Here is a 5419-nt window from a genome sequence, read left to right on the forward strand (position 1 = left end):
GCCGAGAGTGGGAAATGCAGCTATGGGTCAAATTTAAAATAAAAATAGATACCAATAAAATTTCATCAGTCGAGGCATCAGTAGGTTAAATGTTTTTGAAGATTTACCGTATTTCAAAGAAAAACATTGCTGCCAGTTAGAAGGCTAAGCTCCACCCACTTGGTCTTCTAGCAACCCACTCAGCCCAGGGGACAGGCACAGTTAGGCCTCACTTAGGCCTCTTCCACACTGCCTATAAAATACAGATTATCTGATTATAATCTGGATTATATGGCAGTGTAGACTCAAGGCCCTTCCACACAGATATACAACCCATTTATAATCTTATATTATCTGCTTTGAACTGGATTATCTTGACTCCACACTGCCATATAATCCACTTCTGTGTGCATTTTATCCAGCTGTGTAGAAGGGGCCTCATACTTTGCCACAGCAACGCGTGGCCGGGCACAGCTAGTAAAATATGAAACATCAAAGAACAATAATAAAAACCAATAATAATATATACACAGCAGCCGAAAAAACACAACGCGGTATTAAAAACAATGAGGTTGCAATAGCGGATAAGCAAGGTGCACATTATGAGTTACAAATTTTAAATAGATAAAGTGCCATAGATTCGTTTAAGATCACATCGGGTAGGGAGGAGCCCTGAATTAATATCAAGTAAGCAGGAAAAGAGCGACTAGTACAAAAGGTCGAGGAGTATAATTGTAATTATAATGGGGATGGGCGATGTTAACCAAAGGCCTGGGTGTTCTTTTGTTATTATACGCGGAATTATTCCATTTGCTAACACCGAAGAAGCGTACCTGGATTTCAGTAAGGCCTTCGACAAGGTCCCCCACGACCTTCTGGCAAACAAGCTAGTTCAATGTGGACTAGGCAAAACTACGGTTAGGTGGATCTGGAATTGGCTAAGCCAGGGGTCCCCAAACCTTTTAAGCAGAGGGCCGGTCCACAATCCTTCAGACTGTTGAGGGGCTGAATTATCATTTGAAAAAAAAAATACAAATTCCTATGCATACTGCAAATGACTTATTTGTAGTGCAGCAACAACAACAACGAAATAATACAATATTTAAAAATGAAAACAATTTTAACCAACATAAACCTATTAGGATTTCAATGGAAAGTGTGGGCCAATGAGATAGTCAAGTTCATTAGGATTGTTGTTGTTGTTGTTGTTGTTGTTGTGTGCCTTCAAATCATGTCAGACTTTGGCCGAGCCCAAGTCTAAAATTAATTATTTATTTACTGCATTTATTTACTACATTTATATCCCGCCCTTCTCACCCTGAAGGGGACTCAGAGCAGCTGTATGTACATACAATATATTATATTATTAGCATAGCACAATATTAGCATTATATATTACTATATTGAACTATACCACTATACTATTATATAATACTAGCTGTGCCCGGCCACGCGTTGCTGTGGCTTAGTCTGGTGGTGTTGGTCAGTCTACATTAGGTTGTATTGATGCTGTGACCTCCACCCTTCTTTATACTCACATTAGTAGTAGTATTTGAAGTCTGTTACCTTCTTCAATTTTTGTGTTGATTGATAATTGCTTGAGATCCCTGTTGTCTTTGGTTTGTTGTTAATCGTGATGTCTGATTCTGCTGAGTGCGGTTTATATCTTATTGTGGTACAATAGTCTTTTTTTTGTTTTGCCTGTGAAGGAGTTTATTATTATTGTTGTGGTCATGAAGGCTGGATAAGTTAGATGCTACTGTATTGTTTTTTGGAGGCCCAGTGTAGGACTGACTGGCCTCTCAGCCTCAGTGCCTGGCTGCTTCTTGCCTGTGATGGTATTGATTCTTATTGTTATTGTTGTCGTTGTTATTATTGTAATTGTTTTTTTGGAGGCCAAGTGTGAATGTAGGGATTGGGGAGGTGGATGAACACTGAATGGCCTTGTAGACTCAGTGCATGGCTGATTCTTAGAGCCTTTCCTGCCTGCAGAGCCATGGAACTGGGCCAGTGGGTTGGATGGCGGGGAAAGGGAGAAGGAAGAGGCCTCTAATTGAAATGCATGGACTCCATGCCATGGGGTGCGGGAATTTGTAGTTTGCATCCAGTCCAACCCCTTTCTTTCTTTTTGTCATGGAGGAAGAACCCACCCAAACCTCTCAGACAGATGGCTATCCGGTTTAGTTGTGTTGTTATAGTCACGATGCATTGTTGTGAGTTTTATGGGTCCGGATTGTGGTTTTGTGGTGTGGTTGTGTTGTTACAACCAGGAGGCAAGGCTTTTGCATTGTGTTGTCAAGTTTTGTATTTCTGGGGCGTTTAGTTGTGTGCCAAGTTTCGTATTTCTGGGGCGTTTAGTTGTGGTGTTATAGTCACGATGCATTGTTGTGAGTTTTGTGGGTCCGGATTGTGTTTGTGGTTTGATTGTGTTGTTACAGCCGGGAGGCAAGGCTTTTGCATTGTGTTGTCAAGTTTTGTATTTCTGGGGCATTTAGTTGTGTGCCAAGTTTCGTATTTCTGGGGCGTTTAGCTGTGTTGTTATAGTCACGATGCTTTGTTGTGAGTTTTGTGCGTCCAGATTGTGGTTTTGTGGTGTGGTTGTGTTGTTACAACCGGGAGGCAAGGCTTTTGCGTTGTGTTGTCAAGTTTTGTATTTCTGGGGCATTTAGTTGTGTGCCAAGTTTCGTATTTCTGGGGCGTTTAGTTGTGTTGTTATAGTCACGATGCATTGTTGTGAGTTTTATGGGTCCGGATTGTGATTTTGTGGTGTGGTTGTGTTGTTACAACCAGGAGGGAAGGCTTTTGCGTTGTGTTGCCAAGTTTCGTATTTCTGGGGCGTTTAGTTGTGTTGTTATAGTCAGGATGCATTGTTGTGAGTTTTGTGGGTCCAGTGTGGTTTTGTGGTATAATTGTGTTGTTACAACCGGGAGGCAAGGCTTTTGCGTTGTGTTGCCAAGTTTTGTATTTCTAGGGTGTTTAGTTGTGTTGTTATGGTCATGATGTGTTGTTGTGAGTTTTGTGGGTCCGGATTGTGGTTTTGTGGTGTGGTTGTGTTGTTGTAACCGGGAGGCAAGGCTTTTGCATTGTGTTGCCAAGTTTCGTATTTCTGGGATGTTCAGTTTTGTTGTTATAGTCACTGCGCCCGCAACTTTATCCTTATATATATAGAAGATGTAATATATAACATATAATTAATATTATTATATGGTATTACTATTAGTATTATATTGTATAACATAAGATTATTATCAATATTATATGTATATACATACAATATATTATATTATTAAAACTGATATAAAAATATTACATTATAAAACTGAGGGCGGGGGCCAGGTAAATGACCTTGGAGGGCCGCATCTGGCCCCCGGGCCTTAGTTTGGGGACCCCTGGGCTAAGCGAACGAACCCAAAGGGTGATTCTTACCAATGCATCGTCTTCATCTTGGAAAGAAGTCACGAGTGGAGTGCCATCAATGAATCAGAATGTTTCCCCACTTTTTAATGTATCACTTTTGGAATGAATACTCATTTAGAACACTATCTAACTATTCCAGTTCCGTTGCCCTTAAGAAGAATATACACCAGGGCCAGGTTTGAACAACTCGGTATTATGATGCAAACTGGTCGCTACTGTAACATCCCAAGAAATGAGAGATTCTGTGTCTGGGGAGATCAAATACCCTGTTTCCCCAAAAATAAAACATCCCCGAAAAATAAGACCTAGTAGAAGTTTTGCTGAATTGCTAAATATAAGGCCTCCCCTGAAAGTAAGACCTAGCAAAGTTTTTGTTTGGAAGCAGGCCTAGTGCCTGCCAAACAGAACACCAGAGCATGCAGGATTGGTAAATGTACATACCAGTTGTACATGAAAATAATGGTGGTAACAAGAAATTATTGGATTATAGGATTCACAGTTTGTCTGGTTATGTTGGTTTGTGATGACAACTACTGTATAGTATATAATAAATGTTTGTTTTTTGTTCAACAATAAATGTGAATTCTTCTTCATAGAAAAATAAGACATCCCCTGAAAATAAGACCTAGCACATCTTTGGGAGCAAAAATTAATATAAGACACTGTCTTATTTTCGGGGAAACACAGTAGTGGAAGATATCGAACATTTTTTGATTGACTGCCCAGCATATGCCGAACTCAGACACAGTTATTTACATCCATTACTATCTAATTTTAGGTCTCTCAACAGAAATGATCTTCTGACAGTCCTCTTGCAAGGACAAGAAAGATCCACCATAATTAGAGTCAGCCTTTTTATCCTGAAAGCTATCAAGAAAAGAGCACATTTCCTGAAAGAAAAAACAGGAAAATAAGATTTTGTCAGGGTTGTTGTATGTCTTTCGGGCTGTGTGGCCATGTTCCAGAAGCATTCTCTCCTGATGTTTCACCCACATCTATGGCAGGCATCCTCAGAGGTTGTGAGGTATGGATAAACCACCAAACGCAGCGCCCAAACAAGAATCAAAGAACATGAAAGGCACTGCAGACTGATTCAACCAGAGAAATCAGCCATAGCAGAGCATTTGATGAACCAGCCTGGACACAGGATATTATTTGAGAACACAAAAATGCTGGACCACGCCAACAACTATCATGTCAGACTACCCAGAGAAGCCATTGAAATCCACAAGCATGTGGACAACTTCAACAGAAAGGAAGAAACCATGAAAATGAACAAAATCTGGCTACCAGTATTACAAAACTCCAAAATCAAAACAGTAGATGGGAACCAAAACTCTGAGGGCTTGACTGACAAAGGATGCCCCCAGGCAAGAGACAAAAACATCTCCAATGCTGATTAGGGTGACTAACTGAAACATTAATGCTGGCTCCCAGTGACAAAGGACCCTTGCCACACCCCAGACTCTACACAGATATATATATTCTTTCCTTTCCTTACTTAGTTTATCCATACCTCACAACCTCTGAGGATGCCCGCCATAGATGTGGGCGAAACGTCAGGAGAGAATGCTTCTGGAACATGGCCACACAGCCCGAAAGACGTACAACAACCCTGTGATCCCGGCCATGAAAGCCTTCGACAACACATTAAGATTTTGTCGGCAAACAGATGGTCAGCTGCCTGTCCCCCCATCCTTTTTGCCTTGTTTTTATTTATTTTGCACTTTGAAATGGTCATATGACTGGTCAAACAAATAAATTATTATTATTATTATTACTGTATCACTTTTGGAAAATATGTTTCAAAATAAAAATTTAAATTAAAAAAAAAGTATGAAGTAGCAACGAAAATAATTTTATGGTTGGGGGGTCAGCACAACATGAGGAGCTGTATTAATTGGTCGCGGCATTAGGAAGGTTGAGAACCACTGCATTAAGTCAATACCAACGTCTCCATCCCCACCATATAGTACCTTGATGTTCACGTACCCGATATAAAGAACCAGGTCTCATTAAGGTA

Source organism: Anolis carolinensis, unplaced genomic scaffold (assembly GCF_035594765.1).
Source record: "Anolis carolinensis isolate JA03-04 unplaced genomic scaffold, rAnoCar3.1.pri scaffold_14, whole genome shotgun sequence".
Taxonomy (NCBI): Eukaryota; Metazoa; Chordata; class Lepidosauria; order Squamata; family Dactyloidae; genus Anolis; species Anolis carolinensis.